The 25,170-nt window shown below is 45.2% G+C and overlaps 1 non-coding gene across 3 annotated transcripts in view; it reads right to left on the reverse strand.

Moving 5' to 3' along the window:
* The window catches only part of LOC140906961 (uncharacterized), a 167,685-nt gene that overhangs the window by 3,815 nt on the left and 138,700 nt on the right, over positions 1 to 25,170 (reverse strand). For 2 of the 3 annotated variants that reach the window (XR_013635346.1, XR_012157315.2), the window contains one exon: positions 22,861 to 23,259. The exons of the other annotated variant lie outside the window; for it this stretch is intronic. This is a non-coding gene — a transcript (uncharacterized LOC140906961). Of the gene's footprint in view, positions 1 to 22,860; positions 23,260 to 25,170 lie in introns of those variants that run through there. 3 annotated transcript variants of the gene reach the window in all.

Consider the following 25,170-nt stretch of genomic DNA (forward strand, 5'->3'; position numbering starts at 1 on the left):
TTATTTCGTGTATTTCCAAGTGGTTAAAATTATTTATTTACTCCTCAAAGTTCAATTTTAGGTAAATTAAACCTGTTCCGTCGCTAATAGATAAATGTATCCCCCCTAATTTTACTCCATCAGTGCCCACTTTTAAATGCAGGGCGCCAGTAAAAGTGATATGAACGTTTAGTAGGTGATAGAGTGGATTGGACATGAATACATACAGATAAAAGAAACTATTTAAAATTTCATTCTTTTGCCATTCTAATTAGGTTTAGTTGCATGCAAACCACGATATTGAATAACACAAGCCTCTTTACTGACCCTCCTAATGGCCCCAGGTTCCATACATGTTGAACAAGAAAGGTGACAAGAAGAGACCCAATGAGATAGACTTTGGGGTGGACCAGCAATTGCCCCGCTGGACCTCTGAGAAAGAAAAGAAGAGCTATTCCATCTCTCCCTGAGATATCAACAAAACTCCACATATCAAAGGCACATGGTAGATCTAAAAGAATCAGTATGGACAACTGATCATCATCCCTCCTCAAGAATCAATAATAAACCAGTCCAGTAGATCATGCTCTTCTTCTTGAAATCTTGTCCACCTTTGGCTTCTGTGACTCTGTCCCCTCTTGGTTCTCCTCCTACCTCTCTAATTGTTCCTTCAGCATGTCTTCTGGAGGATCCTCCTCATTCACCTTCCAACGTTCTGTAGGAGTTCAACAAGGCTCTGTATGCTTGGTCTCCTTTTTTCCCCTCTACACTTTATTTCTGGGTAATCTCATCCACAAACACAAGTTCAGCAGTAATTTAAACACCAATAATACCATCATCTCAATGCTGATGGCTCACAGATTTACCTCTCTGCCTCTAAAATCTCAGGTTGTCTCTCTGACATCTCCTCATGGATGTCTAGCCATCAGCTCAAGCTAAACATGGCTAAAACAGAGCTCCTAATCTTTCCCCCACCAAGTCCTCTCCGCTACTTCCTTTCTTGAGCACTGTCAACAACGCTGCCATCCTGCCTCCCGCTCAGCTTGTAACCTGGACATCATCTTCCACTCAGACCTCTCTCTAGATCCTCACATCCAGGCTGTATCTAATCATGCTGATTCTTTGTACATATGACCGCTAAGAAACAACCATTCCTAGCTATCCACAGGGCTAAAATTCTCAGGCTTTCAATATCTCTTGATACTGCCACACTCTTCTCTCTGGCTTTGACAAATGCTATCTTGCCCTGTTCGTATCCATTCAGAATGCTGCTGCAAAGCTCGTTTTCTGAGTCTGTTCCTTTGGCCATGTCACCTGTCTCTTTGCATCTCTCCACTAGTTGTGGATCCCTCCACCGTAACAAAATAAGCCGCTTGTGTTCACTTCAAAGGTCCTTCACAGTCAGTCCCCACCTGACCTTCATCTCTCCTTCACTATTGACTCCTGCCATCAATCAGCCCAGGATGCCAATACAACAATAATAAAACAGAAGATCAGTCTAGGAGCCTAAAACTTGCTAAGCTATTAAGACTTGAGGGCCAGGCAGAATCACAACCAAAATGTATGACCAAAGACGGTAATAAGACTCAGAAATGAAAGATATTTTAAGATCCGATTCAAAAGTCCCTCTCACAGTCATCTAAATAGTATTCGGTGTATGAATTTCAGAAGGTTAAAGGACTGAGATCCTGAAAAGATAGGAGTTGCTTTATTCTACTGTTAATTGAATTGTCTCGTTAGACTGAAACCCCCCCGCCGGTAAGGCAACTCCCATCTTTTCATGTACTATATATGTGTGTGTGTGTGTGTGTATAAACACACACACACACACTTACTTATGTCTGGCTATATGTATATAGCCAGACGTAAGTATTTACACACACACCCCCCCCTGCTACTGTATTTTCTACTCCATTCATCTGATGAAGTGGGTTCTAGCCCACGAAAGCTTAAATTTGTCAGTCTCTAAGGTGCCACAAGGACTCCTCATTGTTTTTGCTGATACAGACTAACAACTCTGAAAACCTGAGGTATAGTACTCTATGCATATAGCTACACTGCACTTATTGTGCCTTCCACCAGAAGATCTCAAAGTGTTTTATAAACATTAATGCATTTAATCTCAACACCCATGTGAAGTAGGGAAATTATATAATCCCCACTCTACAGATAGGAAACTGAAGCACATGGAAATTAAGTAACTTGCCCATGGGTACTTAAGGAATCTGTGTCAGAACCAGGATGAGAAACCATATTTCCTGACTCTCCAATGTCTGCCTTAACCACAAGCACATCCTTGTTAATATTTTTTCTGTAAACGGTGGTCTGTATTTTTCCATTGGGTTATCTGAGGCTGAATGGAATGCATCCATAGGTGGCAATTTTAATTTTTTTTCCATTTCACATACAAAGTGTATATATAAATGGAGCTTGTTCAGCTTTGATCAAATCTGATGTACAGGGAAACACTGTACCAGACAAAGAAATGGCTCCAGCAAGAGATTACAATAGTTATACACTCACTGAAACTAAATGAATTTGCAAAATGGCAAGTAGAGGAAGATATAAGAAATAATTTCTGAAATGCTGAGTGCATGAATTATAGCCCTTAGCTAAGCCTGATTTGTGTGACCAGCACTTATGCAGCAGATAACCCAGGCTGACAATGACCCTTGGCAGTATTGCAACATTAATATTTTCAGTAAAGGCTGAACTATTCTTGACCAATTTCTCCTGAGTAATAGCCAAAAGCATATTTGTATTCAACATCATGAACCAAATTCAGACCTGGTGTAACTCTGGATGATACTGAGGAAGAATTTGGCTTGCTATACATACATGGGCTGTTTTCCTTTCTTCTTTCCCCTATCTTTCACAATATATGAGCACTATGGATAGTGTGAGAAATGTAATTCTTTCACTGGTGTACGAGTTCTCTTACATTCCCTCATATAGAAGAGCAGTGGTGCAGTAGAGACAGGATCTTGTTCCAAGCCCACGGCACAATTGCCAGTATTTAGTGACCTTCTGCACCAGTAAGTCTGTCCTTTGGGGGTTGAAATAGATTTTCCTCACCTCTGTAAGTGAGGACTACACCTTTACACTATGTTATAGATGCTGTGAGCTGCTACGTATTTCAATATACATTGACGTGCATTTTTTAAAAGTAAATACAAAAAGCTGTGCAAAATCCCAAGTTATTAACAGAGTATATGTGCAGGTTTAAAGACTTACAAACAAATACATTGTAAAACAAAATATTTGACAATCAGTTCCTCCTTTACTTAGCTGCCAAGTGGTGTTCATGATTCTCCTTTCGTGCTGACTACAGTTGGTATTACTTGCATGTAAAGCAGCGTGTAGAGTGCAGCTGATTCTCTAGGAAATCCTGACAGAATCATCAAGAGAACGAGTGTGGTGGGGTTCGCGTAGATCCATGCAAGTAGTGGCCCTGTTAGTGGTATTTAAGATCTAGGCATTATTACTAGTAGTATGTCTACACCTCATTTGAGTGGACATGAAGTCTTTCCACCCTTTACTAGAAAATATTAATATATTGCAATGGATGAATTATCCATGCATTTATTATATTGCAAATCTTGACTAATCAGTAATGGTTATAGTTAATTATTTCAAATTGTCTGGCTTCTATCCACCGCTCAAGCCAACTCCAAAAAATGTAGATGCCGGAGGAGGGTCCGGGGGGGAAATCTAGAATTTACCAACACAAAGTTTTCATTCAGATTTCCAATCTACCCAGCCAGATCCCCAGATCCCACCTGATCTGTCAGCATCAAACCTTCCACTTATGAGCCCCCAACTTCCTTACGGGTTTTCAAGGAAAGATGCGCTATACAGAATGACTGGAAGGTTAAGAAATCAAGATTTTTGGAAGCACTGTCAAGGAATACCCCTCACTGTAGCAAGGGAGCTCCAGCTCAAGTGCCTCTGCTGATTGTAATAGTGGCATTACAGCATGGGCAGGGCCGTCCTTTGGGATACGCAGTACACAGTGCAGTAGGGCACCCGAAAATTTTGGGCACCATTCCCCTCGCTGGCCATGGCTGGAATCCTCTTTTCTCCAGCCCCTCCCCTATGCGGGGCCTGCAAGCTTCTCCCCGCCCCCTCGCTCGCTCCTCAGCCAGCCGGCCGAGGGTCCCAGCCTCTGGCTCTGCTGCCCCAGCCCCGGGGAGCCCAGAGCAGCGTGGCCGGTTACTGGCGGTGCAGTGGTCCGGCCCACCACTGTCTGGAGCGGAGTCTCTCCCTGGACCCTGCCTGCCTGCCTGCGCCACTCAGTCTCTGGCGGGGGCCAGGCCGTGGCCAGGACAGGAGGAGCAAAACTTCCACATGAGTCAGGGAGAGGCGGGGGTGGCGCCGAGCTGAGCGTGAGGGGAGGAAGAGACCATCCGATGAAGTGAGCTGTAGCCCATGAAAGCTTATGCTCAAATAAATTGGTTAGTCTCTAAGGTGCCACAAGTACTCCTTTTCTTTTTGCGGATACAGACTAACATGGCTGCTACTCTGAAACCAGTACACTCACTGTCTCTCATATTTCTCTAACACATGCTCACACACCCACATACACTCTGCCTCTCATGAGTCACATTCCCCCAGTACAGGTTGTCTCACACACACACAGTCTCACACTCCGCAACACATACTCTGTCACATAGTCCCCCAACACACAGTCTCTCTCACACACAAACACTTGTATTATTGTTATTACTGCTTGGTACTTCCTGTCAAAATGCTCGTGGTGAGCTAGGGGCTGCAGGAGGGCCATGGGATTTGGCAAGATGCAGCCCCCATGTGACAGGGCGAAGCCTGCCTTGAGCCACTGCCACGGTGTCTGCTGAGTATAGGGTGACCAGACAGCAAATGTGAAAAATAAGGTCAGGAGGTGTGTGTGTGGGGGGGTAATAGGAGCCTATATAAGAAAACAACCCAAAAATCGGGACTGTCCCTATAAAATTGGGACATCTGGTCACCCTAGCTGCGTACGAAGCTTGGTGCGTGTCAGCAATGGGGGCAGGTTCTGGGGGTCCCCAAGCGGGGGGGGTGGCAGTGCCCCCTTGACACATTGGGGTCAGCAGCGCCGGCTGGGGACTGCCTTCAGTGGAGCATGGGGCACCAGTTTAATAATACTGTGTAGGGCCCCATAAATCCTAAGGGTGACCCTAAGCATGGGGAGACAGTCTTTCAGGTAAGCCCCATTTAGGGCTTCAAAGGTTCAGACCAGCACCTTGGACTCAGTCAGGAAACTTGCTGGAAGCCAGCATCTGCCTGAGCAGTAGTGTTAGTTACTTTCTGCAGGACACACCACTCAGCAAGTAGGGAGCTGCATTAGGTTCGGTTTCCCAAGCCGTCAGGGCAGCGTCCCTGCCCAGTCTGATTTAGAGCTCATGACAGTAGCCTAGTTTGTACTGACAAAATGTATGGATGACAGTCACAAGGTCCACATAGTAGAGAAAAGGTGACACCCTTCTAGCCAGAAATAAATGCAGAAATTGCCCCCACTTCTGACCACTCCCCTTCACTATTTTGGTCTTCTCTGATTACGACTGAGCCAGTTCACACTCATTTATTCTCCATAATGTCTTCATGACACCGCGTTACTTATATTTATTCTACTGCACCACATGAATCTGTATGTCATCAGCCTGCTGAATACGCTGCCGCTCGCTAACTGTCCTAGTGTCTTTAGATATATACTGACCACAAGAGTGGCATAACTGACTTCATGGTGGAAGAACAATTGCTCAAAACCACCCTTTGAGACTTCCCAACCAAGAATGAATAGAACCACCCGAGAGTCATCCACCCTCAGCCAGTAATGAACAAATGTGTCTCGACAAAATCTTGTGGTCAATGGCATCAAAGACAGATGACAGATCTAATGAAATCAACCTGGACACTTAATCCTTATCCATTGCTAAGAAAAGATCATTAACCAGCTCAATAAATACAGTCTAGTTTAGAGCAAACCTGACTATTCCCTGGCTATTGGGCTGACCTCTTAGCCAGATGATTCATACAGCAGTGACAACATCACAGCTACCTCTCCTAGCTTTTCCTGATCTATAGCATTTCTGTTAGTTGCCATCTATGTCTTTGAAGTAGGAGTCCATAGATTGAAACACTCGTTTTCCTGTTTCTGAAATACTTTTATCATGATGTTTAATAAAGGTAATGTTTTGCATGTATGTAGCTCCTTCCATCTATAGATCTGAAAGCACTTTATACTGAAGTGCTTGGGGACAAAGGTCCAGATCCTCAAAAGTATTTAGGCCATTGATTTCAATGGAAGTTAGGCACCTAACCCCCTTTGAGGATCTGCCCCAAAGTGACTTGCCCAAGGTCACACAGGATAAGCCCATTGCACCAGTACACTCTTGTCTTGTACTGCCATCTTGCACTCAGAGAGAGAAACTTATCTTTAAGTGGATATTTTTAAAATACTTGAAGTGCAACAATGCAAAAAGAGCCATCACACTGTAAAAAAGTCAATGATTGTTGTCCCACACTGGGAGAAACTACTTGGCTTTATAGCTCCTATGCTTGGGAACTGGATTGTTGCCTTACAAAACATTTCAATGGCAGTGTTATTGTTTATCTACTTTTCTAGGCTTCCACATAGCAGAGGTGTCTGTATGTGTCAATAGGGATCACTTGCCTCTGGAGTAGAAAGTAATGGGCTTAACTTCCAGGGACTGAGCATGTACACATTGCTGATACTGTAACCTAAGGCACCACTGTGCCTAAGGAAGCATTGCTCTGATACAAGGGCCGTCTCTTTGATATAAAACTAATGTCCTTTTTGCCCACGTCTATTGGTGGTCCAGGTAGAAGGTAAACATCCAATGGCATCTTTAAAGGAGTTGAGGCACAATGTTAGTATCCTGACCAAAGGATTAGAGTTGCACAGATATCTAAGGTGGTATGAGCAATTTCAGAATACAAAAATGTCTGTCCCCTTTGTCTGCAACAATCCTTTGGCCTGTTAATGCAACATCGCCATCAACACTACTCTGGTTTGGCACACCTTTGAGTGTTTACCTGGAACACACAGCTCTATGGGCTATATTCACAAAAGAATGTAGGTGTGACAATACTGAGCATCACCATGCCTAATTTTTAGGCACCTAGAAAATCACTGTGATTCACAAAGCCTGCGTTAGGCACCTAAGCTCCCTATACAATGACTGGGGAGAGATAGGAAGCTGAGAATGGGATTCACAAAAGACAGCATGCTAGGCAGTTCCCCATCTAAACTAGCTAATGGGAGATGCCAAGGCAAAGGGAATGTCCTAAGCCCCACACCATTCAGGGGGTTCAGCAGCGAGATGTGGGCTGCAGGGAGGTGCCTTCCTCTGTTTGGGATTCTCAGCTGCAAACCCTCTCTTGATGTGAGGCACCCGTTGTAGCAAGGTGGTGTGCAGAGAGGAGGAGCGGGCGCTCCCTTGTAACTGTTAGCCCAGATGCTAGAGTACTCACCTGGGATGTGGGTGAACTCTGGACCAAGTACCCCCACTGCCTAGGGGGAAGGGATTTGAAGAGTGATCTGACTACTGAGCTATAGGATATTCGGATATGGGGCTTCCACTGTCTCTTCTATTGAAGCTGTTCCATTGTGTCTAAATAATGAAAGACTCACTGGGCCAGAGAGAGGGAGTGGAAGCCTAAGAATGAATCTGTAGCCTGCTGGTTAGAGCACTCAGGTGGGAGACCCAGCCTCCCAGCTACAATGAATTTTTAAATTATTTTTCCACAGTGGAACTGCTTCAACAGAAAAGACTGAGGGAGCCCCACTGTAGAATATCCCATAGCACAGTGGTTATATTCCCCACCCCCAGGGCTGGTTAGTGTGGGTTTGCAGACAGGGCCTGATCTGGTAAGCAAGCTCTGAGTCCACTTACTGGACTGGCCCCACTGGTGAAATAGTCAGAGGAACGCCTGTTTCCCCCTGGTTCATGCATTGCTCTGGGGCTTAGGCATCCAGACACGTAATGTGGGGTACAGCACATATGCACAGAGGTAGAAACATAGGCACAGAGAGAACTTTTACTGAAGAATTGTAGGTGCTGAGCAAGTTTAAGGGCTTACAGGTTTGGAGGCAGCTGAGCTGGGGTTTTGTGAATCCCTGTGGGGCCTGATTCTGGGATTTAGGAGCCTAAAGTGACAGGTAGGTGCCTAAGTGCTTTTTTAGGTCTAGTCCTATGTGACTTGTTTCCTTCTCTCCTCACTCTATTTCCCTCCCCTTATGGGGGAATCTGATAGACTGAACAGGGATACCACCAACAGGGTGCTATAAACATTTAAGAGGGTTCTACAGAACTTCGTTTAATGACCCTACAGAAATTAATACAGAATGAAACCCTTTCTATAAATTTTGTACTAGTCTATAAAATTCTACAGCAAGAATATAGTTTGTCCTATAGAATTTAACAAATTGGAAAAGTCTGCAGAAAGGACATCATTGTCTATTAAATTCTACACAAGTGCCTCTTACTGGTTGCTAGGATGACCAAGTGTCTGTTTTTTGACCGGAACACCCGGTCAAAAAGGGACCCTGGCGGCTTCGGTCAGCACTGCCAACTGGACTGTTAAATGTCCGTTCGGCGGTGCTGTGGCGCTAAGGCAGGCTAGTCCCTATCTGTCCTGGCTGGCACTGCGCTGAGCCCCAGAAACGGCCAGCAGGTTCGGCTCCTAGGCGGTGGGGCCACAGGGCTCTATGCGCTATCCCCGCCCTGAACTCTAGCTCCGCACTCCCATTGACTGGAAACCGGCCAATGGAAGCTAGATAGGGCGATGCCTGTGGGTGAGAACAGCATGTGGCGCCTCCTGGTCCCCCGCCTAGGAGCCAGACCTGCTGGCTGTTTCTGAGGTGCAAGCAATGCAGTGCCAGGACAGGTAGGCAGCCAGTCTTAGCTCCCCACCCTGCTCCACTGACTGGGAGCTGCCCAAGGTAAGCCCATGCCCCAACCCCAAGCTCCTGCCCCAGCCCTGAGCCCCCCAAACCCAGAGCCCCCTCCTGCACCCCAAACCCCTCATCCCTGGCCCCACCCCAGAGCCTGCACCACCAGTCCAGAGCCTGCACCCCAACCCCCTGGCCCAGCCCAGAACTGCCTCCCACACCCTGAACCCCTCATCTCTGGCCCCACCCCAAAGCTCTCACCCCCTCCTGCACCCCACCCCCTGCCTCAACCCACAGCCCCCTCCCACACTCCAAATCCCTTGGCCCCACCCCCTAGCCTGGTGCCTCCTCCTGCAACCCAAACCCCTTATCCACAGCCCCACACCCAGAGACTGCACCCTCAGCCAGAGCCCTCATCCCCTCCCACACCCTGAACCCCTCATTTCTGGTCCCACCCCAGAGACTGCACCCCCTCCCACACCACAACCCCTTACCCCAGCCCAGTGAAAGTGAGTGAGTGTGGGGGACAGCAAGCCACTGGGGGGGGGAGGGGTGAGGGGAATGTAGTGAGCAGGGGCGGGGCTAGGGTGTTCGGTTTTGTGCGACTAGAAAGTTGGCCACCCTACTGTTTGCTCCCATTCCACTTTATTTCATCCCAGGTTCTTCTTCTAGTACCATGCTCTTAGTCCCTTCTTGTCCCTTCACATATACTCCTGTGATTCCAAGACAGACAGTAATCTGCTCACTTGGACAACTTTTTTATCCCCTCTCTCTGGGCCTGTGATCTCATCATATAGGAGCTGTCCTTACACAGCTTCCTCACAGCTAGTCCACATGATTTAAAATGGAAATTAAGTGCATCATGTACTATGCTGCATAAGCTGCTAACTACTGGCTCCTCTTCCATTGATATCCAAAACCAAACATGGGCCACGGGATGGTTAAGGTCCTGATGTACCAATGAGCTCCATACAGATGGGCCCCTGCATGGGCCCCATTGATTTCAATGGCTTCACAGAGGAACAGGTGTCCTGCTCATTGCACAATACAGTTAGCATTATGTGTTACAGGTTTCCCATTAGGGGCCTACACTGTCAGCACACCACCAGTATTTAAAGGGATAGCATAGATTTTTAAAAACTCAGATTTAAATTAAAATATATATAACTGTTAATACCACCACCACCAAAATTACGGCACAATTTGTAATACAATATACTTTTCATCATTTTAGGAACTTATATTACTTGTGAATTTCCCAAGACTTGGACAGTGAAATTAGACTCGTCAATTTTATTTCCTGGTTCTGAAGCACTAGCAAAATGTTCTGGCGTTTGCTTTTCCAGCAGTGCAGAAGAACGTTTCGTAATTCCTTAAAACCGTAATTTTCAGTTAATTTCCGTATACATTTTAACACACATTTGTATTCATATTTAGTGTAATAAATTAAACCTAAATTTGTTACAAAACCTATGGTTTCGGCCTTAGGTACACGACAATATAATCTGAGATACTTTTAGTATGGAATGTGCTGCATAAAATCAAATTCTATTATATTGTAATTTGGTTTAAAATGAATTTTGCTGCCTTTACTCACAGATAGTGTGAGCGACTGCATAAATACAAAGCTTTGACATCAGAGAAGTCATTATTATGCACCAATTTCAATGGCGTTACACCACAGGTGTATTTGACAGCCAGGATGTTTAACAGAAATAAACCCTATGTAATCACATAACATTCTGTGATAAGCCGCAGAGTATACATCTTAGAATAATTTTGGGACAAGCATTGGCTGGCTGATGCCCTTACCAGGATGCACACACTGCAAGCCAAAGAGAAGCAGGGGCCAGAATTTTTTCCCTGATTCTGGTTTGCCACCAAACCCTCAGAGTGATAGGAACTGGAAGGGCATAGAATCATAGGACTGGAAGGGACCTTGAAAGGACATCTAATCCAGTTCCCTGGACTCATAGCAGGACTGAGTATTATCTAGACCAGGGGTCGGCAACCGTCGGCACGTGGCCTATCAGGGTAATCTGCTGGCGAGCCGCAAGACATTTTGTTTACATTGACAATCCGCAGACACAGCCCCCTGCAGCTCCCAGTGGCTGCGGTTTGCCGTTCCCAGCCACTGGGAGCTGTGGGAAGCAGCTCGGGCCTGGCTGCCAGGCTAACAAAATGTCTCGTAGCCCGCCAGCAGATTACCCTGATGGGCTGCGTGCCAAAGGTTGCCAACCCCAATCTAGACCACTCCTGACAGGTGTTTGGCTAACCTGCTCTTAATCTCCAATGTTGGAGATTCCACAATCTCCCTAGGCAATTTATTCCAGTGCTTAACCACCCTGACAGTTAGGAAGTTTTTCCTAATGTCCAACCTAAACCTCCCTTGCTGCAATTTAAGCCCATTGCTTCTTGCTCTATTCTCAGAGGTTAAGGAGAACAATTTTTCTCCCTCCTCCTTGTAGCAACCTTTTATGTACTTGAAAACTGCTATCAAGTCCCCTCTCAGCGTTCTCTTCTCCAGACTAAACAAACCCAATTTTTTTCAATCTTCCCTCATAGGTCAAGTTTTCCAGGCCTTTAATCATTTTTGTTGCTCTTCTCTGGACTCTCTCTAATTTGTCCACATCTTTCCTGAACTGTGGTGCCCAGAACTGGATACAATACTTCAGCTGAGGCATGAGCACAGAGTAGAGCGGAAGAATGACTTCTCGTGTCTTGCTTACAACACTCCTGCTAATACATCCCAGAATGATGTTTGCTTCTTTTGCAACAGAGTTACACAGGTGACTCATATTTAGCTTTTGATCCACTATGAACCCCAGATCTTCTTCCGCAGTACTCCTTCCTAGGCATTCTAATGCAGGGATCAGGGATTGTGATCAGTGTGTTTCATGGTCAGTGACACCACGTGACCAGGTAATGGTTCCTTTCAGGAATAATCTGCATGTGGTGGGCATGTGCTCTGGCCAGTCATCCTACAGGTGCAAGAAAGAATGGTTCAGCGGTTATGGTGCTTGCCTAGGGCTCAGGAGAGCAGGGTTCAGTTCCCTGCTCTATTACAGACTTCTTGTCGGACGTTTGGCAAATCACATAGGCTATTTCTAATCTACAAGGCAAGGGTGTGATTCCCAACTCATGTAGACATAGCTGGGCTAGCTCTCACTTGAGCTAGCATACTAAAAACAGTAGTGTGGCCGTACTGGCAGGGGCTAGCCACCCTGACTGCAAACTTGCCTGAAACCCACGGGTATCTATGCAGGGCTGCTAGCAGAAACCAGTCCTGCCTGTGCTACTGTGGCTACACTACTACTGTTCCTGTCAGATGAGAGCTAGCAAGAGTATGTGAGCTGGGAATTACACCCCTAGCTCATAGTCTCTCTGGGCCTCAGTTTCCCATTTGTAAAATGGGGGTAATAGCACTTTCCTACCGCACTGGGATGCGGTGAGGATAAATACATTAGCCATATAAGTACGATGGAGGCAGGTTGGTGCCATGGCAGAATTGAAAGCTTTGAATACTATATTATTCTTACACACTTATCTTGGAGCAGCACCTAAAGGCAAACTAGGTTGGGGCCCCATAGTGCTGGGCGCTGTGCAAACATACAGAATATGATAAAGTCCAGTGAAGCCTAAGGCTGGATCTCAACCATCCAGTGGAAAAAGGGAGCAGTTAAAAAGCATCTTCTCTAAAATGTTCTTGCAACATTTGCTGTACTGTACTTTCTAAACAAAAGAATTTGGCAAAACCTCAACAGGCCCAGAATAAGAAACTCCACACTTAAATACATTTCCTGTCACCTACACAGATATCAAACCTCCTGGGTTTGTCTTCTCACAATTTCTTTCCATTTTACTCCATCTTAACAACTGTAAATGGCTTTGGTAAATTGTGCTAGAACATTTCCATTAACATTAGACAAAATTATGTCAATTGCACAGACAACAATTGTTGGCATATAGAGACCCTAATCTTTATACAGCATAAAGAACACAAGTCTGCATTACCTCTTCAGCGCATATCATACTAGTATTTCCACAACACCCCTCCTCTGTTCTCAACAGCCCCTTCTCCAACCAATCAGCTTAATGCAAAATAATTATGTTCTTACATTAATATCTGCACATCACTATTTTCTCTGTCTTCTCAATTTGCGTTGGAGTCCATGACAGTTTCCCTTCCTACAAACCCCTTCGCAAACAAATAAAGCTTGGTTTGCTTCCCTGCTATATTGCATACTGCTGTACTTATGAGTTGCTGGGGGGTGCTTGACCCCCACTTCACCCCTTCCCTCAAGCCCCCATCCCTGCCCCCACCCCGTTCCTCTCCCTCCCCCAAGTGCGCCCTGCCCTCGCTCCTGCCCAGCACCTCCTGCATGCTGCTGAACAGCTGATTTGCAGCAGGTGCTTGGAGGCAGGGGGAGGAGCTGATCTGCAGGGGCAGGGGCAGAGGGAGGAGGGGGGGAAAAGAGGGCTGCCAGTGCATGCTGACCACCTTTTTTTTTCCCTTCTCCTTCCTCTGTGGGTGCTCCAGCCCCTTTGCTATACTGAAACTCCTAGGTAACAGAAAGTATTGTTTTATTCCATTCGCAGAAATACTAAAATACATCTGAACACAGACAAGCTGTCGTGCCTGAAGTATGCATGGGTATGTCCCATGGCACTGAAACCTAATCAATTTTCAACACTAACACATTTGACCACACAAAGTGCCTCGCTCAAAGAATACTTTTCAGTATATCTAATGGTACTGCAAGTGTTAAATCTTTGTATCTATTAAATTAGCACATTTAAAACCATTTTAGTTGGGAGCAATTTTTGTAAATTTTTAAAAATGTATTATAAAACTCCCCAAGTAAAGCAGTCTTTTAAGGTCAGTCACACTGAAAACAAAAATGCATCAACATTTGACATAATCACTCCATCCATAAATGTAAGCATGCCTGCACTGCAGCTGGATTTTTCTTTTACAAAAGAGCATATGGAGGCAATTGCCTGAATGTAAATGTGATAAGGAATGGATGAAATGTGAACCAAATGATGCCTTGTTACTTAATATAAAGAGACTGGTCTGTGAGATCAAAGTTCTGTGACAGGGAATAATGGACTTAACTAGAGAGAAATGTTGCCTAGCTTTTGGTTTAAAACATGGCTATATTTTGATGAAATAGCATGTAGACAAAACTGGGACGTGTTTAAGAGCTAGCCAGAAACAAACCAAATGTGTACTAACATCTACCCCCACACCCACAAGAGCAATTCCCAGGTGCTCTGGGGCTAGTAACAAGAAACTTCTCTCTGCAGCAGAGATCCAGAAATCATGGCTGCAGTATGGGAACACCCTTTTTACTCTTGCCCTTAAGAGAATGCCACAAATAATGTCTCCTTTTCTGTGAAACTCCATTTGCTTTATTGTTAATTCACCCTCCCAAATTTCCCCCTCCTCCCCCATTTATTTGTACTGTCCAACTTTTGCATCTTATCATGCAGACTGTGAGCATTCTGGGGTAGGGCCTGACTGTCATCTTTGTTACATGTCTGTACAGAACCTAGCACTCGATAGATGTATCTGGGTGTTATGATAACATAAAACAACCACCACCACCAACTATTCAAATCTCTGTGAAAGAGAGTGACCCGATGTCGGGTAGTAAGCACTAGTTTAAAAAAAAAAAAAGTGTATTAAGGAAAGAAAACTGGGTCTTGAGTTGCTGAAAGCATTTTAAATAGACTGATTTTAAAAGGTCGCATAGAGAATTAAAACTGCCTACCTTCCACAGCAGTATCTTCTTGATGGGAATTTAAATGTTAAACTCCTCAAGAAATTCATTTCAGTTCTTGTTTTTTTTCAGTCTTTTGTTTTTCAATTACATTTGATAATATGGAACATTTTGTAAATTAGTATGAATCTGATGTCTCTGGCAGAACACTTGCACAAATAAGGTAAGGCATCCAATTTAACATACTTGTAATTAAAACAAAAAAAGGGGGTGGGGGAAGAAGAAAACATCCTAATAAAATAAAATGGAGCCAGACATGATACTCATTTTCCAGTGATGAGGGTAAGTATTGTTTATTGAAATTACATTTTTTTAATGTAATGTTCAAAGGGTTCTTTGTGGCTTATTGAACACATAAAAAACATAGTCCCAACCTTGATTGTTTAGGAAGATTCTGATCCTGCAAACACTTACTGTTTGGTTTCAATGGGAATATTGCCCCTTCTGACACCTTGCAAGTCACCTTGCAAAATCTGATCCTTCAAGTGTAAGCCATGCCACATCTACCCCTAGTTAAAGATGTGTCTCATCTACCGGTTGACCACTCATGGTGCCCCGTTTGGGCAACTCCTTTAAAGAATCTTGATTGCACCTCCAGATGGCAAACTATGTGGGCAAGAACAAGCTTCAGACATAGCCAATGCCTATCTCATGAGAAATACAATTGTCCATTCCCCTAGTTTTGACTTTCCACACCTTCTGTGGGCACTGCTCCATTACTTCAGATGTAGAGTGACCAGATATGCTGCAAATCAATGTAAGTGGGGCCTTCATGACTCACCTCCACCGCTTTGCCACTGTGGCCAATTAGAAGATGTAGATCATATACTTGCCAGCTGCATCCATCGGCAAGGGCAGCCTGGTTCCCTCATGGCCATGCACAATTCCCTTCCCTCAGCTATTGAGGGGTTAAGACGTTTGGATTAACACGCTTGACTTGAACGTTTATGCAAATGCAATAAAAATAAAATGGGATTATTCCCAGAAGCAGCTGCTGGCATGACATTAAGTGTCTGCAGGATCAGACCACAACCTCAGACATAAACATTACAAGTTATAAGGCAAAAAAGACTGGGGGGGAGAGAAGAGATAGAAGGACAAGGGTAGTAAATAAGAAGGTGAAGTTTCCTTAGGTTAGTTACATACTCATTCAGCATGCCAGTTTCCCCCCCGCTCTGATTTCCTTTCCTCTCCCCTCCATCTTCCCCCCCGCCCCCCAGCTTGCCTGGTAAAGTTAAAGAAGGCAAAGAGAAGGAGGAGGAAGGCCAGTGGCCTGGGTAAATTGGCAACAGAGATGGAACAATCAGGGGTAATGGCAATGCAGGAGGCACAGCTGCCAATAGAAACATCCCTTTGTACAGACATAACTAAGAGTTTTAAACGTGTGACCTTTATATTTCTGTAAGATCATTATTAATGTTCTACATCAAATTCAGCTCAAAGACTGGACAAATGAAGGGTTAGAGCCTTCTCCCATTGAAGTCAATAAGCATTTTGCCAGTCATTCACTTTAATGGGAGCTGGTTCAGGCCTTAAGCTTCCTATTTACAATAACTCTCGTCGTCTTCCTTTGCTCACATACCAGGGCTAATGGCCAGGTCAAAATAACTCACTTTCATGGGGGTCAGATCATTTGGAGCTCATTTTGTGCACTCCAGTGGATTACCAGTTTAATACTTCATCAAGCGCTATTTCTTCAGAAAGAATCTTTAAATAGTCACTGCCACACTCAAGCTAACTTTAAAAAGAGATGGGACATTCACAATGTATTATGAGATCAATCCCACGTTACTATGGAGCCAATCTATTTCTACATTATGGATCTACTCAGAGCGAGAGTGTTTTCAGCAAGGAGTCTGACTGGAGCTTTCAAGAGCTTCAGGTTGAAGTTGTTAAGTTGGTTTGCTCTCCACAGTTTAACTATCCTTTCAGGGTTTTTCTGGGAAAGGACTACAATGGAGCCATTAGTGGATGGGAGGAAGGGTTTGAGACTATTTTGTGGGGAAAGGTTTTGAACCTTGGCTGATACACGATATGTTAATAAAAATCCATAATGTGTATGTATGTATACACAGAGTCTGGGGCCAGTCTTGCAGGCAAAACTTCCACTGGCTTCCGTGGTACCAATGTCTCTTTTTACAGGATTAACTCAGCTTTAAACTCAGAGGGCCAGTTTTTTCTCAGTTACCAATACTTCCCACAAGTATAACTGTGAGCAGAATCTCACTCTCACCTTTGAATTTCTGCAAGATTGTTAGTAATAGTCAATATCAGACTGGACAAAAATTGAATAAAGCAAACTCATCTGCCACATATCTGTTTTAGGTAATATTTTAATCAGTCAACTAAAAGATTTAGGCCTAAATTGAAAACATGTGCAGTGATCTCAGTTGCTTAACTTTGGACACCTTCAGGGTATCTGATGTTTCGAAGATGGATATTCAGCAGTCTCAGAAAAAACTAGATCCCTAATTGTTTATTTTACATTTTAATATGCTTAGAAGCACTGAGAGGATGGGGCCCCATTGGGCTAGGCATATATATTAATTACACACACAAACAGAAAAGATGATCCCTGCCCCCAAAGAACTTGGAGACTCAAAAATGTAGGCATACAAAATTATTAGTCACTTTTGAAAATCTGGGACTTAAAGTGAAGCTGTACAATGAAAAATGATTTGGTAAATGTAGCACAGGGGGGATGCCAGGTTCATAGTGTCTCAGTACCTCCAGATCAGCTTTCCAGTCTTAAGGGAGGATGCATATTCCTCCTTGCTCTGCCACCAGTAGTTTCCCCTTCTCCCAGTCCACTCTCTACCCAGCTGCAGATATCCAGCCCTGGGTTGCACTATCCATGGGGTAAGAAGAAAGAGGAACAGAGCTGCAGAGATAGACACTCAATACGTTGTAGGATAGGTCAAATTCCCAAGGGGCAGTCCCTTCATACAGGCAGTCAGGGGGAAACAAACAATTTGTTACTGTACTATTAGTTAACAATTCTGTTGACAGTATGTGAACCAGAACAAATTCCATCTCTTCTAGAGTCTGTATTGGCTCTTTAGGGCTAAGAGGAGTGAAAAGCAATAAACACTTACTTTGGTCAGTAAAATCAACGGCTAGGACTCTCAATTAATGCAGGGAACACAGCAGCCAAGTTAGAAAGTGCCCAATATAGAGAGAGACATTTTCAGAGCAGAATCACACTTCAGAATGCCTGTGTGTATTACACAAGTTAATTAGCACACCAGGTGCCTGCTGTGTTCTTAATGGCTAGAAGTTCCTGGGAACAGCTGAGAGAGGATACTAATGGATTAGTCAACACCCCTGTTTAATTAGTTTGTCTAGATCAGAGCAGTGCTGACTGGAATGTGCGCTGGCTTCTAAACAGGTTAGATTAGGGGTGGGCAAACCTTTTGGCCCAAGGGCCACATCAGGGTTCCGAAACTGTATGGAGGGCCTGGTAGGGAAGGCAGTGCCTCCCCAAACAGCCTGGCCCCCCACCCCCACCCCACCCCCTGACTACCCCCCTGAGAACCCCCAACCCATCCAACCCCCCTGCTCCTTGTCCCCTGACAGCCTCCTCCCAGGACCCCCTGCCCCAAACCACCACCCCTGACCCCTATCCGCATCCCTGCCCCCTGCCATGCCCCCCGAGACTCCCATGCCTATCCAACCCCCCTGTTCCCCATCCCCTGACCCCCCCAGAACCACCCCTTGACTGCCCCCTGGAACTCCCTGCCCCTTATCAAGCCCCCCTGCTCCCCACCCCCTTACCATGCCGCTCAGAGTACCAGGACTGGCAGCCGTGCCGCCCGGCCGGAGCCAGCCACGCCGCCGTGCAGTCTAGAGCACTGGGGCAGGCCGGCGGCTCTTGCAATGGCTCTGCCCAGCAGGAGCTTGCAGACCCGCCGCCCAGAGCGCTGGCAGCATGGCGAGCTGAGGCTGCAGAGGAGAGGGCACAGCAGGGAAGGGGCCGGGGGTAGCCTCCTCAGCCGGGAGCTCAAGAACCGGGCATGAGGGTCCTGTGGGCCGGATGTGGCCCGCGGGCCGTAGTTTGCCCACTTCTGGGTTAGACTGTCATATTGTTCTGCAGAAAGTCTTTGGCTTTTCCTTTCTTTCTGTTCTGTGTTAAATAAAAGTGAAGCAGCATTCTCTTAAAGCTGTCAGAGAGAATGCCTTGCAAGCCTTTGTTATATAACACTTACTTTCAGTTACTCTTATCTTCATCATGAAAAGGGCCCACATATTAGAGCATGTTAAGATAAAATAATTATACGTTGGGCCCAGTCTTGCAACCCTTACTCGACAGAGTATATCCCATGCCAATATTTATCCATTCACATAACACAAGACCATTGGATTACCCAATGAAATTAATAAGCAGCAGGTTTAATACAAACAGAAGAAAGTACTTCTTCACACAACACAGAGTCAACCTGTGGAACTCATTGCCAAGGGATGCTGCGAAGGCCAAAGTATAACTAGGATCAAAAAAGAATTAGGTAAGTTCATGGAGGATAGCTCCATCAGCAGTTATTAGCTAAGATGGTCAGGGATGCAACCCCATGCTCTGGATGTGCCTAAACCTCTGACTGCCAGATGCTAGGATTGGACGACAGGGAATGGATCACTTGATATTTGCTGTTCTGTTCATTCCCCCTGAAGCACCTGGCACCTGGCCGCTGTCGAAAGACAGAATACAGAACTAGATGGACCATTGGTCTAATAGTATGGCCATTCTTATGTTCTTATTGTAATATCATTCCTCTCTGGTACTATAAGTGAAAGTAGAAACAAACACACACCTCCTCCTGCTTTTCAAGCATTGTTTTGTGGAGAGTTAATCCTTATTTACTTTGAAAGTCACAATTTAATCTCTTTCTAAATCAGTTCTAAGAGTTTGGGTTTTTTAAGAAAATAAATCAGCAAATATTTGGTTTTGAGAGGAAAACGAGTACCCCAGAGCAGTGGTCTCCAACCTTTTTATGCACAGGATCACTTTTTGAATTTAAGGGCAACCTAGGATTTACCCCTTCCCTTCCCTGAGGCTCTGCCCCACTCACTCCATCCCCACTCCCTGTTGCTCGCTCTCCTCCACCCTCACTCACTTTCTCCGGCCTGGTGCAGGGGTTGGGATGTGGGAGGGGCTGCAGGATGGGGCTGAGGGATTCAGAGTGTAGGAGCGGGCTCTGGGCTGAGGCTGGGGCAAAAAGTTTGGGGGCAGGAGGGAGTGAGGGGTGCAAGCTCTGGGAGGGAGTTTGGGTGCAGGAGGGGGGTCTGGGATGGGGCAGAGTATTAGGGTGCAGGAGGGGGTACAGGGTGCTGGCTCCAGGAGGGGGCTTGGGGGTGGGGGTTTGGGGTGCAGGAGGTATAGGGTGCTGGCTCCGGGAGGGTGCTCAGGGCTGGGGGCTGGGGTGCAGGCTCCTGCCTAGCGGCACTTACCTTGGGCGGCTCCCCAGTCGGTGGGGCAGCAGGGCAAAGGCAGCTCCCTCCCTGCCTTGGCCCCACGCCGCTCCTGGATGTGGCCAGCATACCCTGCAGCCCCTGGGGAGGGAGGGGACGTGGCTTTGTGCGCTGCCCCTCCCTGCAGGCACCGCCCCACAGCTCCCATTGGCCACAGTTCCCCATTCCCTGCCAATGGGAGCTGCAGGGGCGGTGCTTGTAGGCAGGAGAAGCGCACAAAGACCCCTTCCCCCGCCCTCCCCAGGGGCAGCAGAAGCATGCTGTCCACTTCCGGGAGCAAGTATGGGGCCAGGTCAGGCAGGGAGCCTGCCTTAGCCCCACTGTGCTGCTGGACTTTTAGCAGCCGGAGAGCACGATCGACTCTCAGAGGTTCCAGGATCGACCGGTCGATTGCAATCTACCATTTGATGACCACTGCCCCAGAGAAATGCAAGCTAGTAGTTTGAGTGCAAGCCAGGGAGCCAGGAACTCACACGCCCCTTCTTTGGCTCTAATGCTGGCTCCTTCTGTGGCTTATGCAAAGAAAAAATTGTCATCTACATTTTCCATATGTTCTGAATTCTTTTTTAATACTAATGATTTATATATAAGCACTTTTCATCTTGAAGGATCTCTCAGTGCTTGACAAAACAGTATAAATAATAAAATAGAGTAGAAAATATCTACATTGTAAAACATAGACATGACAATTACATGCAAAACATACTACTAATCTACTGAATTGCTCGGAGAGTCCTATTATCCCGATTCACTTTTATTGCTCCATTTTATGACCAAGTTATTTGTGTGTAAGTAGGGCTTTCCACTTTTTAAGCAGCCCCCTCCTGCCTAATTCATTCAGTGATGACATAACCTAGTTCTGGTCATTTCCATGATGAATTGGATTTGTCAGACTCTGGACTGTGGTCTTATAATGTGCCATATCATTACATTTGTTTGCATTAAGACTCCAGTTAACTGAATAACCTCCTTGTCTTTTATTGGAAAGAGTCCACAGCTTTATTGAGTTACATAATTTACAACCAATAGCATAATCAATAAAACTTTAACAAACACGTAACCTTGGACAAACCTCATATATTGATTTATTTAAATATTCTTACAAGGTCTGCCTCTAGCTTGAAATATAGTCCCAGCAACAGCAGCGAAAGTTGCTAACCTTAAAGACACACAGTGTAGAATAGAAAGAATTATCTACTAGGAGACACCTCATCCATCCTTTAAATTCCTCAGCTCTATGCCAGAATTGTCGTCTCCCAGAGCCTCACAGTGCCCTATGGCAGTAAAGCTTTCTGCTCTCCCAAAACCTAATTTCAGTTTACAAATGGAACCCTTCTAGCTTCATCTCTCCCACAGGTTTCAGAGACTCTCCCTGACTTCCTTTTTCTGTCTTTGAGGAAAGGGACATCTAGGATCCCAAGGAGATTCTTTTTAGCTCATGTGTAGCCTTTGACTTTGGAGAAGGTCTGATGCTCTCACCCTGGCCTTTTCTGCACTGGGAAAATGCATCATATTAGAAAACGTATTAACTAAGATGAAACATGCACTAGGAAACTAGCATGCACAAGGACAGTCATTTTTAAGAATGTGTTAGCGGGTCATGATTAACCCTGAAGGCAAGAGGGTGGGATCTTAGACTTAACTACAATTAGCTAATGCATTTTAAAACATGACTTGTCCCTGTCTATACTAAGTTGTGTTTAACATCAGGTAGGTGTGACATGCTGGGGTGCAATCCAGACCAGTCAGGGGCTGTGTCTCCTCACCCTCCAACCTTGGGTGCCTTACAATGCCTTGCTGCAGTAGCTTCCACCTGGGCCACTCACAAACAGACTTCCAGCATGCAAGCCATACCTGGAGTGTGTGTGTGTAACTACAACCTGCCAGCCACACACAGGTTACACTCTGGCTTTTACCAGCCCTGGTTACTTCTGCATGGTGACCCCAACATACTCCCAGTCCTGGATTATCCCCCCAAAATGTATGTCTTGTACTTCCCACCCCTTCTTGAACAGTCCAAATATATTAAGTCCGTTGTTCCTTTAAGGGAATAATATACACTAACTTATTATCTTAAATAGAATTACCCATAGAGACAATGTGAGTGAGGTAATCTTTTATTGGACCAACTTCTGCTGGGGAGAGAGACATGCTTTTGAGCCACGTAGAGCTTTTCTTCAGGTGTGGTAAGGTACCCCAAGCAGCAAAGCAAAATGCTATAACTACATTGCATACATAGAGTTTCCCAGACATTTTAACTCAAATACCTTGGATTAGATAAAACAATAAAACAAGTTTATTAACTACAAAGAGAGAGATTTTAAGGGAGTACAAGCAATGAGGCATAAGAGTGAGAAATGGATACAAGAAAAATAAAGATGAAATGCTTTCCAGTGTCTAACTTAGTGGCGGGCAACCTGCGGCCCGCGGGCCACATGCAGCCCATCAGGTAATCTGATTGCGGTCCGGAAGACATTTTGCTGACTTTGATCGTCTGAAGGCACGGCCCCCCGCAGCTCCCAGTGGTCGCGGTTCGCTGTTCCTGGCCAATGGGAGCTGTGGGAAGCGGCAGCCAGCATGTCTCTGCGGCACACCGCTTCCCGCAGCTTCCATTGGCCATAAACAGAGAATCGCGGCCACAGGGAACTGCGGGGGGCTGTGCCTGCAGATGGTCAATGTCAGCAAAATGTCTCACGGCCCACAATCAGATTACCCTGATGGGCCGCATGCGCCTGTAGGCCACAGGTTGCCCACCGCTGGTCTAACTTAACAAACAATATTAGATTTGAAGCAAAGTTTCTCACCCCATGCTTTCAACAGCATTACTGACAAACCTCTAGGTCAAGACCCCTCCTCCAGAGTCCAACAGCTGCTTCTTTTGTCTTCTCAGGTCAACGAGTCAGAAGGACAGGGAGAGAGAGAGGAGGCGTGTCTTGGGGTGTTTGCCCCTCCTCTGTTTATAGCTTCAGTCCCCCTCTTAAATAAACCTTTCCAGCAGAGAACCAGGGGACAAAGGGTCTGTGTGAAAGAATGTTCCCTTCTGAGTTTTTTCATCTGTGTATGCTCACATGCAGGTTTTCTTTTGTTTCCTCTCTTCCCCCTTCCTGCTTGATGACTCTGTTTACCGATTAAATGCAAATTAAGGCAAACACACACTCCTTTGTTCAAGACAGGTCTGTTTGACCAATTTGGTGCTATGCGAGTCTGAACATGCATTTTTAACACCATAAGGGAGAAATTTAATAAATAATTCTGCTACACACATTTTATCATGATATTACTGATCAGCAAATTATGTCATATCTTGTACAGAGATTATTACAATAGTGTGTAGGGGGTGAATACAGGGGTGCATTCCATCACAGTAGGTAAGACTTTTCTAACATGATGTATCATGTTAAATTTATTTTCCCATTATACAAAAGGCCTCTGATGTCTCATGAGTGCAGTTAAGTGGATGATATCTGTATAAACGCAGTTATGGAATTGATACAACCTAGGAAGCTAGTATTTTATTATCCCTACTTCTCTAGTTTTAAGTCTATGAAAAAAACCAACAGACAGTATCTGCTAGGGAATCTAAATACATTATAGCAAGAGAGTTTTGCGTCAATGGGAATTTCACAGGTAATTTAAATCTGGATAAGACAGAGCACTAGAAAAAGCAATCTACACTCCTGCACTAGCATTATGCAGAGTAGATGATTTTATAGGTCTTTTCCAGCTTCAGTTTCAGTGGTTCTATGAATATTACTGAGGTTATAGATATTATTAGGAATAATTAAGACGGTTAATGTTTTTCTAAGCTATGTAATATTTTTGTAACCTAGAGCAGGCCATTTATTTAGAAAATGTATATAGACTTTTCTTAGAGAATAACGCATTCATTGCCAAATGCTTTGAAAGGTTTCATTTTCAAAAGGGATGCGTGAGAGATGCTGCAATACAGCTTCCCAGGAAATGTTGGGGGTTGGTGTTCAAAGTTCCCATGGACCCTTTGTAGACTATTGTTCAACAGCCAAAACTGCTCCTTATTAGATCACTATAAGACAAGTGCCTGGAGGGAGTCAGAAATGAATTGAATTCTTTAGATGTAAATGATTGTGTGGGACCATTTTGGTTTAATAGATACCCTGGAGAGGTACCCTAGTGGAACATGGGAACTTTATTATAAGAATAATTGTTTAGCTAGAGATTTTTATCTCGTTAAATTAATGATTCACTGGGGGCTTATGCTGGAAAATGAAGGGAAGATTTTAGACAGAACATTAGATAAAATGTTTGAATGGAGCCATGTACTGAGATGGTCAGCAAAGATTTATAGGCTAGGGAGGTTAAATTGTTTAATATGAAAATTGCTATTGCCCTGTAGACACAGGGCTTCCAATAAGCTCAGAATCAGGGCTTCTGGGTATTGCTACACTGCAGCTGGGAGTGAGCCTACCTGCCCAGGTAGACAGACTCGCACTAGCTCAAGCTGAGCTAAAAATAGCAGTGTGGACATTGCAAAATGGGCAGCAGCTCAGGTTCTCAAGCCACCTGCCCCACTACTTTTGAGCTCAGGTGGCTAGCCCGAATCCCTGCTGCAGCCACTATGTCCACACAGCTACTTTTAGCCCGTTCGTTCGAGTGAAGGTAGCGCACAACTGTCTACCTGGGCTGGGAGGCACGTTCCCAGCTGCAATGCACGGCTACATGTCCTGCTGCTCAGCGCTGTCTGCAAATCAGGGTAACGAAATGCATATCACAATGTAACCTTGAGACCTTGGAGAGACTCTAGTTTTGCACATAGCAAGCAAGGTGGGACGTCTCTTCTCAGGATTTAAAGAAAACTTATTGGCAGAAGATGGCAGGACAAAGAAAAAATATTTAGGGTCATATTAAGGGTCCTAGTGTTTAAGCTACCCTGTAGGGGGTGGGAGAGCTCCTTTGCTTGCCTGGTTGTGGCTGCAGAAGTTAGGAATAGGCAAAAAGCCATCCAGGCACTCTGTGCTGACTCGTTCGCTTGTGCTGCTCCTCCTTTGGTAA

This window comes from Lepidochelys kempii, chromosome 2 (assembly GCF_965140285.1).
Source record: "Lepidochelys kempii isolate rLepKem1 chromosome 2, rLepKem1.hap1, whole genome shotgun sequence".
NCBI classification, from domain to species: Eukaryota; Metazoa; Chordata; order Testudines; family Cheloniidae; genus Lepidochelys; species Lepidochelys kempii.